Below are 14,727 nucleotides of genomic sequence, written 5' to 3'. Positions count from 1 at the left end.
CGTCCGTCCGCGGTAATTTTTCTTGATGCAGAAATCCGCACATAAACAAATGGCCATGATTTCCGCTTGGAAAACACTGGCAAAGTTGTCGAGGCTCTCGTAAAAACCAAACTTCTTGGTCAAGCAGTAGACCCCGGCACCAGCTCCAGAGTCCGTCTTCGAGCCGTCTGTGAACCAGACGGTCTCCCCCCCCCAGTACCAAGGACTGGGTTGGTCTCCCAATCAGTGCGACTAGGAAAGTGCACGATGAAGGGCTTGTCAAAATGATATGATACAACAGACTTGTCTGAAACCATCGCAAGTGATGGCTCGAGACTGCTGTACTCACTGAAGAGCTTGGTGTGACTGAAGTCCCAGTGCTTGGGCTTCCCACCAGCCGTGGTTGTTGAGCCTACAGGCTCCCATAATAGCTTCCTCCTCAATAAAGAGGTGGAGAGGAAGCATATTCAGAAGGATCTCCAGAGAGGCTGTGGGGGTAGTCCTCATGGACCCCGTGATGCCGATGCACGCGGAACGGGACATTTGGGCGCCGACATTTAGGCGCCGGTCATTTAGGCACCGCCACTTAGGCGCCGGGACAGTTAGGCGCCGCGACATTTAGGCTCCGCGACAATTTGGCGCCGCGACATTTAGGCTCCGCGACAATTTGGCACCGAGACATTTAGGCTCCGCGACAATTTGGCACCGAGACATTTAGGCGCCGAGACAATTAGGCGCCGCGACATTGCCGTAAAATTTTCTCGAAAGATTTGAGATATTTAATAAAGGAACATGACAAGTACTTTTAGGCTTATATTCTTTAAATTCAACTGACATCAGAGTTCAACCATGTTGTTGTTTATCTTCATTGACTTCCCAAAATATTATGCCTTTTCCAAAATACTGTTGTTTATCTTCATTGACTTCCCAAAATAATATGCCTTTTCCAAATTATTGTTTATCTTCTTTATATGCCTTTTCCAAGATATTGTTGTTTATCATCCTTGACTTCCCAGAATAATATGCCTTTTCCAAAATATTGCTGTTTACCTTCATTGATTTCGCAAAATAATATGCCTTTTCCAAAATATTGTTGTTTATCTTCATTGACTTCCCAAAATAATATGCCTTTTCCAAAATATTGTTGTTTATCTTCATTGACTTCCCAGAATAATATGCCTTTTCCAAGATATTGTTGTTTATCTTCATTGACTTCCCAAAATAATATGCCTTTTCCAAAATATTGTTGTTATCTTCATATACTTCCCAAAATAATATGCCTGTTCCAAATTATTGTTTATCTTCTTTGACTTCCCAGAATAATATGCCTTTTCCAAGATATTGTTGTTTATCATCCTTGACTTCCCAGAATAATATGCCTTTTCCAAAATATTGCTGTTTACCTTCATTGATTTCGCAAAATAATATGCCTTTTCCAAAATATTGTTGTTTATCTTCATTGACTTCCCAAAATAATATGCCTTTTCCAAAATATTGTTGTTTATCTTCATTGACTTCCCAGAATAATATGCCTTTTCCAAGATATTGTTGTTTATCTTCATTGACTTCCCAAAATAATATGCCTTTTCCAAAATATTGTTGTTATCTTCATATACTTCCCAAAATAATATGCCTGTTCCAAATTATTGTTTATCTTCTTTGACTTCCCAGAATAATATGCCTTTTCCAAAATATTGTTGTTTATCATTATTGATTTCCCAAAATAATATGCCTTTTTCTAAATTATTGTTTATCTTCTTTGACTTCCCAAAATAATATGCCTTTTCCAAGATATTGTTGTTTATCTTCATTGATTTCCCAAAATAATATGCCTTTTCCAAAATATTGTTGTTCATCTTCATTGGCTTCCCAAAATAATATGCCTTTTCCAAATTATTGTTTATCTTCTTTGACTTCCCAAAATAATATGCCTTTTCCAAATTATTGTTTATCTTCTTTGACTTCCCAGAATAATATGCCTTTTCCTAAATATTGTTGTTTATCTTCTTTGACTTCCCAAAATAATACGCCTTTTCCAAAGTATTTTGTTCTTTCATTGACTTCCCAAAATAGTTTGCCTTTTCCTAAATTTTTTTTTATCTTCATTGACTTCCCAAAATAATATCCCTTTTCCAAATTATTGTTGTTTATGTTCTTTGACTTCCTAAAATAATCTACCTTTTCCAAAATATTGTTGTTCATGTTCGTTGACTTTCCAAAGGAATATGCCTTTTCCAAAATATTGTTGTTTATTTTCATTGACTTCCCAACTTAGGTTAGGTTAGGTTATGTTTGTTTTTTTATTATTTTAGGATTGTTTTGTAAAAACAAGTAAGTTTTCGTGTCCTTTAATGGAGATTGCGAACATGCAGTGACGCACAGGGACAATACACGGGTTGCCAAATTTGAGAGGTCATTACGGATTTTTAGAAGAAATAATGGAAAAATTATTGGCACGCAAATGTCTCGACGGTTAAATGTCGCGGCGCCTAAATGTCACGGCGCCTAAATGTCGCGGCGCCTAAATGTCACGGCGCCTAAATGTCGCGGCGCCTAAATGTCGCGGCGCCTAAATGTCACGGCGCCTAATTGTCTTGGCGGCTAAATGGCGGCGCCTAAATAACCAGCGCCTAAGTGGCGGCGCCTAAATGTCACGGACCGGATGCACGCCATCCTTTGAAGCTTGCGTAGTTCATCTTGGGCTGTTTTAAGGCGAACCCTGGACCACCAGACAAGAGCTCCATAGGAGACCACTGGCCTGATGATTCTAGTATAAATCCAGTTCACGGCACTGGGGCTTAAACCCCAGAATTTGCTGACTGAACTTCTTATACGCCAGAATAGAATTTTGGCTTTCTTGATGCTAAGATCAAGATGGGATTTCCAAGTAAGCTTGGCATCAAAGGTCACGCCAAGGTATTTGACCTCGGTGGACTTCTTCAAAACCTGTCCAAAGAAGGAAATATCATTGAAGAGGTCATTGGTCCTCTTCCGAGTAAACGGTATAAGGACAGTCTTGTTGGGATTGACGGTGAGGTTAACATCCCTACACCATTCCTCAACAACATGCAAGGCAGTTTTCATCAGTGCAGCGATCGTTGCAGGGAACTTCCCCGTAACAATCACTGCTATGTCATCCGCATAGCCAAAGCAGTGACACCTCCCTCCCCGAGTCGACCCAGCAGCTCATCCACCACCAGGCACCAAAGAAGAGGGGAGAGAACCCCTCCCTGTGGACAGCCACGGTCGGTGGAAATCTCCAGGGATTCCCCGAGAAGAGACGCCGTCACCCTGCGATTCGTGAGCATGGAGTGTATCCAACGACACAGAGTGTCGTCAATACCAAACCGCTCCGCAGCGCGAAGAATAACTTCACTAGAGACCCTATCAAAGGCTCCCTCAATATCAAGGAAGATGGCTAAAGACATCGCCTTGAACTCGAAGGCCCTATCAAGGCATACCCCTTACATCATGCCTTAACGGACGAGGATTACCTAAGACGGCAATACCATTAGTCTTACCAGGCGTCATGAGTTTACTGCTTGCAAATGTATTGCAAGACATGGACAGTCGTCTGCCTCAACCACAATGGTAGAAACGTCGAATATTTTCGTTGATGTGTTTACCAAACAGTTAAGAAGTTTTAATTTGAGGCCCACGTTCTAAGACCAATCGTAGGACTGTGCTTTAAAATATTTTGTTGTGTTCAGGCATATTCTCCAGTATTCTTTTTGTAACTTGTCACTAGCATATAATAATCATGAATTCCAGACATTTATTTACACGCTGTATAATTTAGTATGACATCAGCCGTTGGCAGTATTGGGGGTTGTACATAAAGGAAGGTGTTGGTCTGATCTCGACCACACTGTATATGTATAGAGTGTACGAAACAAATAAACATTTTTATTCTATATTTTAAATATTGTAATTTTTAAACTTTATCTTAAATAAAGTACAAATTATATGCTTATCGAAATCTATGTTTTTTATATAAGTTAAATGTAATTAGCGATACATAAGTTCTTCTTTCAACCCAAAATGTATGACGGTAGAGCTAACATAATTATTCAAAATTTAATTACATTAAGACTGAAGTGACAGATATTATAAAAAAACGTCTTGGTTTGGACCAAGGCCGAAAAAACAAACGATATGTGTGAGGTTTATCAATCGGCTGAAGTTTCAGATATTGCAATTTTTTTTAGTTATTTTTATCCATTTAATCCTTAAAAAATATTAAATTCAATCAACTGATTTTACTGTTAATCGGTCTATTCCCTCTAAATTAATTGAAAAAATTACATATCTACGCTTTTTCAAGAACAATTACATTTTCCGAAAACATTTTATCATGAAATTAATTATTTTGAAGGGATTTCGTGTAAACACCTTGACGGACATAGATTTAATTGTTGCTGGCTTGACAAATTTTCAAATTTGCACCCAAAAAAGTTTAAATCTGTAAGTTGCTAAGAAGACTGATGTTCAAAAAAACATGATAATTTAAATTTATTTTGTTCAGACTAGTTAATAAACTAAATAACTAATGTCGTCTATTTAAGACAAAGCAACATCGTTTATCCTGTGTGGTTTCATTTAGTAGGTAGCTATCTTAACACTGGACAAATATGATATCGGTATATAACCAAAGGTAAGGGTAAAGATGGCATAAAAAGAAATACGTTTCAGTTCCAATGGCTTGTTATATTCATCTCCATTCATTACCTGTTAAACGAAGAAGGTCACACTTAACTTAACTCCCCCCTTCCTCCATTTCCCCAATATATAAAATTACACAATCACCAGTGGTTCCAGTGTTTTGGGTTATCTGAGCCGACGCAATACACCCAGCAAATATTACCATATAGGTCGAAACCTTTTCACGTGACATTAGTGAACGGTACATGACTCTCCGGACTTGCCCGCCAACCTTAATAACCTAAAACTATAAAACGTTCGTGTTCAAGAATGATTATTGTTGTGGCTTGACACTCGCTAGCGCCTGAAGGACCGATCACTCAGTCCAATCGGTGTACATATGTAAGAGAGTAGACCATTTTAGAAATTACATACAGAGAATTAAAACACAGGTGTGATGCCGCCATTAAGGTCCTCTCTCTCGCCTAGAAGCACCGCTATAGGCAGTGAAAGTTGACTAGCCTCCTGCCTGTAGTCAACTTTGTTACCGTCTGGCGGTGACCCTTGGTGCGAGGGAGAATACCCAATGGTGGCCTCGCCACTGTGTGTTTTCCGAAATGGTATTTACGCGTGCTAAAATGATTATGCGTAATACGCTACCGGTGTACAAGTAACGCCAACAATGTAGAAAGGGGTGGTGACGTTTCAAATTCTAAAGTACGAAGAGGGAAATTGCAGTGCAACCTTTACTTCATAGTCGCGATATTGGAAATGTAGCATTTCGTAGTACGAAATTAAATGTATGAATTCGTGCAACAACCTGCTTTGGAATCCACATTTAAAAATTTACATTTTCCTTTCGAATTATGTCAAAGTTCGCTTGGAGTATTTCAAATATTCATTATTGATCCCTCAGCACGTACTCCCTTCAAAATAATTAATATTAATAATTAATATCTATCCCTGGTGATATAGAGGTTCATTTATGTGAACTTTAAATCTGAAATGCGCCAAAAATACCTTATCTTTTTAAGTGATATAGAGGCATAGAGATAGGAACATATATACCTCTAGAGTCACAACGTATATCCCGAGACAGGCCGCACTTTTTAAAACCATGTAAACTTTATCATTCGACACCAGCGCCACTATCGGCGATATTCTTAACTAAAATATTATTCGAGCTACAAATAGATGGCGTTGCTAAATAAGGTTTTCGCGCTAAAAATGACTTTTTGGCGGGAAAAATGAACTTTTCGCGGTAAATCTGTAACTTTTTCAAACTTTTTTCAGTTGACGGACCTTATATTATTTTATTTGTTCTTAACTATCTAAATAAATGTTTCCAAAGTATATTTAAGTGTTTTATTTTATTTCTGTTCAAAATTTAACAAAATGGGTAGAAAATGCGCTGTTTCCTCTTGTAAAAATACTGGAAGAAACAAAAAGGTTTAATGGCATAGGTGAAAACCCAATAAATTAAACGTTGACATTATTAATTTATTAAACTAAGTTGTTATCACAATAAGCCATAGGAAAAACGGACTGGGTTCCAACTGCAACTGACGTGATTTGCGGAGATAATTTTGAGGCAAATGCCTTTCGGGAAAATGCTTCCATTAAAGCACTGACAACTTGGACTAATAATAGAAACTTCGCTTTACTTAGTCCAGGCTGACAAGAACCGCGATTCCTTCTTTATTTTTATCGGAATCAAATGAGGATCTCCTAAATTCTAATTTTAGAGCTGGCATTGTACTGTTTTGCAAAATAACTTTTGGTGCTTATTTAACTTGTTAATACAATTTACAGAAAACATACGCTAGAACAATCCCAAATGAAACCTTTACCCAAACCACTCACGCGTCGGTAAATGAAACGGTTGAAAATAGGCCTACCTTATTGCCAACTATTCAAGCGGCGGTCAATATCACACTCCAAACTAGCCTATACCTTTGGCAAGTTACATTGAGGTCAATGAACCCGCGGAGCATAATCTAGACGAAAATGCAATAGAGGATATCGCATTAACTGTAGAAGTTGGAACATCTTCCCAACACACAGAAATGTATGACATCCCAATGGACATTGAAGAACACGATAGCCCTCTGTTTGTTGTTTGTACAGAGCTACAGGCTATATCATTGTAATTTCAGGGGCTTTGTCAAACATTAACGTATTTCCACAGACAATATCCATCTAAGGATATTGTCAAAATCATTGATCTTACTGAAAAATGGCTTAGAAGTCTTAAATCGTGAAAAATGTCGTGGTTGCATTAAAAACATTCCACTCAAAATAGAAACTCTTGTTAGACGATGCTTAATGCGTGAAAACATATTTCCCACTCTAACGGAGCACATGTATGACCAAGAGTTCAGATGGAACCACCATTTAAATCACATTGTTAATCTACACAGATATCAGGCTGAGGAAAATAGCAAAGAATATGAACGAGAAAATAAAAAGAGAATATTAGAAAACGACTGACCAAACTGATTTTATTCCAAGGACAATAGTAGTCTATTTATAATTTTAATTTATTTATTAGTTGATACGTACATTTTACATTCAGCATTCATGATTCGTTCATTCACTCCAAACAAAAATAATGTTTGTTTAACTAACTTGTCAAATCACCATCAATTTGTTTAATTAATTCATTATCACTTCCATCGAATTTGCTAGAATACAATACACGCGTAGACACAGTAGCAGACTACGCCGTTGAAAATATATCAAAATAGTTCTTCCGTTTTTGCACAGATGGCGCTGGGTGTATTTGATAAAGTATACTGTTTTTAACGTTGCATATTCACTAATTATAAGGTTAAAGTCTATGGGGACGCTTCCATGTTGTGACTCTAGAGGTATATATGTTCCTATCTCTATGTATAGAGGTACTTTATTTGATCTTTAAATCTGAAATGCGCCAAAAATAATTAGTTTTTTTAAGTGATATAGACGTACTTTGTCTGAAACGCGACGTCCCACAATTTTAATGAAAAATATTTTATCTAAACAAACATTTCTTCCATCTCTAGGAAATTTACCAATAGTGATATTTTTCCCCATTTTCCAAAATAGTTATGAAAATCTCCCAATTTTACAATATAGTTATGAAAATCCCCCAACTCTTTAAGATGGTTATGAAGACTCGCAGATTTTTCGATAGTTATGAAACCCCCAATTTTCCATGATAGTTATGAAACCCCCAATTTTCCATGATAGTTATGAAAATCCCCAATTTTTCAGTATATAGTTATGAAAATTCCCAGTTCTTTCTCCGTGTGTACTAATTTTTTAAGAATATGTCCGGAGCTGCAAATTTTCAGCCGTCTAGGTAAAGCGGTTTGGACAAATGTAAGGAATAGCCAAGTGGACCCAAATATATATAGTTTCAATCTCCATTTGTACATTAATTAAATTAGAAAAAAATGCTTAATTCATGTTTTATTAAAATATAAATGACTCTAAGATTTGGTACATGTTGACTCAATTCAAGTTGAATGATTTTTGTTTTTAAATAAAATCTGGACATGGATTTATCAATTAATTTCTTTTCCTATTCATTAAAATATTAATTCAAGAATTACACTTCTGTAAATTGACTGACATGCGCCTATTTGATCATTTTTTCAATATTGAGATTTAAATCTTTATTAGCATCAATTGGAGTTTGCTCTACTGGGCAAAGAACGTGCGTTTTCGCTATCAATTTTCAAAACATTTGAACTAAAACTACGTCATCAAGAAATATTTTTTTCTTTTTTACGTACTGCCCGCTAGAGCATTTTAGAGCGGGTGACTAAACGCGGCCCTTACGGCCCACTCTGAAGGGCCGCGAGGGAAGCGCTAGGTCGTAAGTGATTAAACAGGGAAGGAGTTATGGTTTGTACAGGTGGTGACGGATGAAGGAATTGGGGTAAGTCACCGCCTGCGGACACGGGGTAATCGTCACCTTTAGGGGAGGATCGCCGACTAGTCCCTTATTCCCTTAAACTTTGTCGCCCAGTAGCTTGGCTTACAGGAGTGCGCCACACATCCGACATCAAGAAACCTTCCACAAATGTTTTGATTTTAAAATAAAATAATAAATATTTGAAATTGGAACCTGTATCCATCTACAAAATAGGGCGCTTTCTGTTGGGGGAGGATCTAAGATTCGTGAGATAAGTGTCTAGCTTTTCCGAAATTCAAACTGGTGCACTGCACCTGCGGTCAGGGCCGGAAATAAGAAAAAAATTCTTGCGATACATGTATCCAGTGACGCCCCCTTTGACTTGAAAATTTATGACATGTCCACTGGAGTGAGCAAAAATAGTGTCACATTTTCATAGTTAAGCTATCAAAACTTCGGGAAATTTATTGGTCAAAATGACCAGTGAACCCCTTAATTTTTAATAAAATTATGGGGCATTTTAAAATTTTATTGGACAATGTCCAGTAGGACACTGGACATGGTCCAATAAAATGTGCTTATTTCCGGCCCAGCCTGCGGTTTTTACCTGCGAACGTCACGTGACGTTATCGACTCTTGAGTCTTTCTTGACTTCGTAACGTATATCGCCGAATGATTTACTTTGAAGACTTAAATAATAATTATTGCAGCTAAGTATTATTTGGTGATCTAAGCAAGATCACATTTAATGTAGTTTTTTAGCTATATCTTTAACCTAATTATTCTCTTGTAGTGTAAAACAACTCAGGGCCAGTTCCCTGTTGTTCTCAAACTTCTCATATTATTAAGCCTTGTACTGTACAGCGTTAAAGTTGCTAACTGCTTGCAGCACTTGCAAAACTATTACGTTTTTAATTTTTCATTCTCTAAATTTTAAGTTTCCCTTTACTCTATTTTACTAGGTTGTAAATTATTATAAACTATCGCAAATCAACATTGTTAAGCCTATTCACTTTAAATAATTTTTTGATCCAAGCAAGATCACTATTTTCTAAATTTTTATTTTTATCCTACCTATTTCTCTACATTTATAATAATAACACTAACGAAATAAGTTATTTCTCAAACATTTTAGTGTATTTTGAAAAGTTGAACTAAACAGAGTTATAAAATGGCTTCAAATGACAAAGAATCACCGAAAGAAAGAATGAGGAGATTACGCCAGAATTCAGAATACAAAGAAAAAGAAAATGCACGTCGCCGACAAAAGTGTGCTGAAAAATAGAAAAAATAACAACTCTACTTTCGATAGTCCTTTAAGAAACCTTTCAAAGCACCAGGACTGCTCAACAATCCAAGGTCCCCCAATATTTGATGGCTCTTCAACTAGCCAAGGTCCCCAAATATTTGATGGCTCTTCAACTAGCCAAGGTCCCCAAATATTTGATGGCTCTTCAACTAGCCAAGGTCCCCAAATATTTGATGGCTCTTCAACTAGCCAAGGTCTCCCAATAATTGATGGCTCTGCAACAAGCCAAGGTCCGCCAATTTTTGATGGCTCTGCAACAAGCCAAGGTCCGCCAATTTTTGATGGCTCTGCAACAAGCCAAGGTCCCCCAATTTTTGATGGCCCTTCAACAAGCCAAGGGCCCCCAATTTTTTATTGCCCTTCAACTAGCCAAGGTCCCCCAATTTTTTATGGCCCTTCAACTAGCCAAGGTCCCCCAATTTTTTATGGCCCTTCAACTAGCCAAGGTCCCCCAATTTTTTATGGCCCTTCAACTAGCCAAGGTCCCCCAATTTTTTTATGGCCCTTCAACTAGCCAAGGCCCTCCAATTTTTTATGGCCCTTCAACTAGCCAAGGCCCCACAAATAGTACTATTCCGTCTAAGTTGGAGAGAGATAGAAGGTCTAAAAAATTAAGAAGGGGAAATGAAGCCTATGCTCAAGCTGAAAATCAAAGAGATAATTTGTCGAGACAGAATAGACGTCTAGATTCCAATTATATACAAAGTGAAATCCAGAGAGACAATCGTACAAGACAAATTAGGCGTCAAGATCCGTTCTACGCTGAATCTGAATTACAGAGAGACAACTCTAGAAGGCAAATTAGACGTGAAGGTTCTGTCTAGAGGGAGCTTATAAGAGATCATGAAAGAAGAACCATTGGAAAACAAGATCCACTATATTATGAAAATACCTATCTCCAAAATATATTGGATGGTCCAGATCATGTATGCGAATGCTGTTCTGGACTATTTTTCCTTACTTCTGTTAAAAGAATAGACTCAGCTAAATACTTAGCGGTTGAAGGAATACGTCAAAACGTGCTACCGTCGCATATTTTGTTGTGTAGTTCTTGCCATAGCTGTATTTCTCGAAAGAAAGTACCACCACTCTCTAAAGAAAATGGCTACATTTTTCCCGAATTACCTTCAGAGATGAAAAATCTAACGGAACTGGAGTATAGAATGATATCTCCTCGATTACCGTTTATGCAGATAAGAAAACTAGGAGTTGATCAGCAAAGAGGCATTCGCGGTAATGTCGTAAATGTACCAGTTTCAATCGACTCTTCTGTTTCAATTCTGCCCAGAGGCCCCACTGACACTCAAGTTATTCAAATTAAACTCATGAAGAAGAAGGAATATCAACACCACTATATGTTTGAAACAGTTCGTCCCAGAAAAATACTGGATGCTTTAAAGATTCTAATAACAACTCCTTTGTATTTGAAACATGAAGTTACAGTTCCAGATGAAGTGGCTTTGGAGTTCAGCAAATCTAATATTGTAAATTTCGTATCGAATGAGGAAGATATGACAACTGAAGTAAAGCACACGCCCCCTGTTGGTACAGATCAACTAAATAATTTCGTATCGAATGAGGAAGATATGCCAACTGAAGTGGAGCACACGCCCCCTGTTGGTACAGATCAACCAAGTAATTCTGCTGTAGAACCTCAAGCACCTGACAGCGACCAGGAATGGGACGAAATTGATGAAGAAACAGCATTGAACAAGCAAATTGGTGCGAAATGCTATCGAGAAATTGAAAGTCGAAACTGCACATTTGAAGAATTTTTGGAAACGCTGAAGAGCAATATATTGCAGCTACAACTTATGCAATTTGAAGGCTCACTGTCCTTCTGAAAAGGCCACCGCAGGAACTAAGAATTAATCCATACAACAAGAAGATTTTGGAGTTATGGAACGCTAATATGGATCTTCAATATGTCCTAGACCCGTACGCCTGTCTCATGTATATAGTTTCCTACATCGGCAAAGCCCAAAAGGGGATGTCATAGCTCTTGAGGGAGGCAATCAAGGAAGCGAAAAATAAAGGCAGTGGTAAAAAGAGAGATTAAAAGTTATTGCTAATAAGTTTATTCATTGTGAAGAAATTAGCACCCAAGAATGCTGTTACATACTACTTTCCATTCAAATTTGCCGGAGCAGTCGTGCTCATATTGGTAGGATTTTACTTTACCTAACTAACCCAACCAACATTTGATTCTGACTAATTAGGCCACGGGGAGTTCGGAAAAAATAGTGAAAAAATTCTTAACCCCCCGCAAGTTGGTCAAAAATTTTTTTGAAAATTTTAAAATTGCATGTACTTACCGCCATTAAGACCGCTACGCGCCTAAACATTCTGCCCTCGATCTTGAAAAACTACCCGGGGGTAAATATAATAACAAGGACTCGCGACGGAAATCAAGGAGCACATACTGCGGAAATATAGCTATGAAATTTTAAACACCCACTGAAACATTTAGAATTCTCATACCAGGATAGAAAAATATTTGAAGAGAGCTCCAGCTCCAATTTTAAAAATAAACAACGATATTTTGCTAAATTGCGCAGATTATTGCGGAAGTAAATAAAGATAAACAGTAATGTTTTGGAATAGGTGTAACATTATTTGGGAAGTAAATTAAGATAAACTACAATATTTTTGAAAAGGCGTAACATTATTTGGGAAATAAATTAAGATAAACCACAATATTTTTGAAAAGGCGTAACATTATTTGGGAAATAAATGAAGATAAACAACAATATTTTGGAAAAGGCGTAACATTATTTGGGAAATAAATGAAGATAAACAACAATATTTTGGAAAAGGGGTAACATTATTTGGGAAATAAATGAAGATAAACAACAATATTTTGGAAAAGGCGTAACATTATTTGGGATGATAAACAACATATTTTGGAAAGGCGGTCAGTTATTTGGAAAATTATATAAAATTTGCTTAAAATGTGGCATGCGCGAACCGTTCTTAAGTAACAGGTGACCTTTTAAGACAATTCTTTATTACTCATCAGACGCGTTTGAGCGAGCTAAGCGAGAGGTTTAATAAAACTCAATTTTGTGGCATTATTTTGTTGGGAAGAGATATTTTTGTTGGGAAGAGATATTTTTGGTGGGAAGAGACATTTCCTGGTGGGAAGAGACATTTCTGGTGGGAAGAAACACATTTTTGGTGGGAAACATTTGGTTTTGTGGCTGGCCTACTTTCAAAAATGGAAAATCCAACTTTTGAAAACCCTAATTTTGAAACTGCGGAACAGTTTTTCCACAGTATTTCGTTAAAAAATTGGGGTGGATTTTTTCCATGTATGAACGAAGAGTTAAGGGCCAAATCTGAAAGGGACGCTAAAACTCTGGTGATATCATTGGACTTGGTTCCAAGCGTTACTTCTTTCAATGAAAGAAAGATCGCTTGTACTTGCGGAAATAAATCCGACGATGGAATTATCGATGGATTTCTTGTGGGGGTGTTTTACAACCAAAGTCGGTTTGGATACGTAATCCGATGTTCCACTGGGGAATCTCGAGCCAACAAGCGAAAGGCTTTAAAGGCATCGAGGAAAAAGGTTCCCGATCATTTGGTTTCCGAGTGTGTGAAGGCTTTCGTCCCCTCCAAAAACACATGGTTCTATAATCAAAATTTGTCGGTTACCGACAATCTTTTCCTCGTTTTCCTTTGGGTTTGTAAAATGAGCGTCACTGACGCTACAACCCATAGTGAATGTTCCTCACGAACAGTTGTGGATTATTTTTCCATGTGTCGTGAGGTAACGGAAATTGTCATTTCTAATAGGGCCGACAAAGTCCAGATTGGAGGACCAGGACTGTTTGTGGAGGTGGACGAAACCTACCTTCATACTCGCAAATACAACCGAGGGGCGGAGTTAGCCGGAGAAACCATTTGTATCTTTGGAATTTATTGCCGGGATACAAAAGATGGTCTATTTTTGAAAGTCAAAAATAAGTCTTGTGCTGTTCTGTGGACGCAAATGGCAAAATATATAGCCCCTAGGTCCATCATCGTGTCTGACGGAGCCCCTATGTACATGAATTGTACGTTAATGGGCTTTCGGGAGCACCTTACCGTGCTTCATAAGTACGAGTTTGTCAACTCGGAAGATTCTCGCGCCCATACGAACAACATCGAGAACCGAAATAGACACGTGAAGGATGCCATTAAGTCCCACAGAACAGACAGGTCATTAAGTAGCTATATGGCTTCTTATTGGTACCGATGCCTATTTTTCAAGGACCAGGATGGAAACTGGCTTCCTCCTGGAACCAATTTTGCTCGGTTCTTGGAAGACGTAAAGTCTTGCTACCCTGGACCGGGCAAAAAAGGCCTTGAATTAATTGAAATCGGGGTCTCGGAGGAAGAGCTGGCTACTCTCGATCCCGAGGCAGAACCAGCATTTTTAATTGCTGGCCAAAACGAAGAAAACACTGCCGAATTCACTGACGAATAAGGCAACGTTTTCTTAGTTTTTGGCAGTAGGCAAGGGGGCCTGCCTTATCAAAACTCCCGGTTGGATTGTAGCGGCAGTAGGCAAGGGGGCCTGCCTTATCAAAACTCCTCATGAGAAACGACGTGTGGCCACCTCCAAGTGGTGCTTCTCGGGTAACGCTAAGTGCCACACTTTACTGCATAGCCATCGGTATAAACAGTTTTGCAGTTAATAGTGTATAATTTTTTAATATACACTTCCTTCCAACATATTGAAACCTTTTTAAAATATTGCTGTTCGCCATCATTTGCTTCTCAATAATTGGCCGCCTTTTCAAAAATATTGCTAATTATCTTCATTTACTTAACAAACAATATTACGCCTTTTCCAAAATATTGTGGTTTATCTTCATTTACTTCCCAAATAATGTTACGCCTTTTCCAAAAT

General features: G+C 37.9%; 1 long non-coding RNA gene across 2 annotated transcripts; it reads right to left on the bottom strand.

The window, feature by feature from the left end:
* Window positions 1-5,971: 5,971 nt before the first annotated feature.
* LOC149680474 (uncharacterized) lies at window positions 5,972-7,415 on the bottom strand. 2 transcript variants are annotated; one of them, XR_016365599.1, is made up of 3 exons: window positions 7,183-7,415; window positions 6,851-7,048; window positions 5,972-6,756 (listed from the first exon to the last, which is right to left on the bottom strand). It is a non-coding gene; the product is annotated as an uncharacterized LOC149680474 (long non-coding RNA). The 2 variants fall into 2 exon arrangements; XR_016365598.1 differs by having other exon boundaries at window positions 5,972-7,048.
* Window positions 7,416-14,727: the final 7,312 nt, after the last annotated feature.

Source organism: Phalangium opilio, unplaced genomic scaffold (assembly GCF_054372755.1).
Source record: "Phalangium opilio isolate 3A_F unplaced genomic scaffold, DU_Popi_V2 ptg000039l_2, whole genome shotgun sequence".
Taxonomy (NCBI): domain Eukaryota; kingdom Metazoa; phylum Arthropoda; class Arachnida; order Opiliones; family Phalangiidae; genus Phalangium; species Phalangium opilio.
The sequence above is the reverse complement of the archived record's forward strand: the minus strand, read 5'-3'. Positions and strand labels throughout refer to the sequence as shown.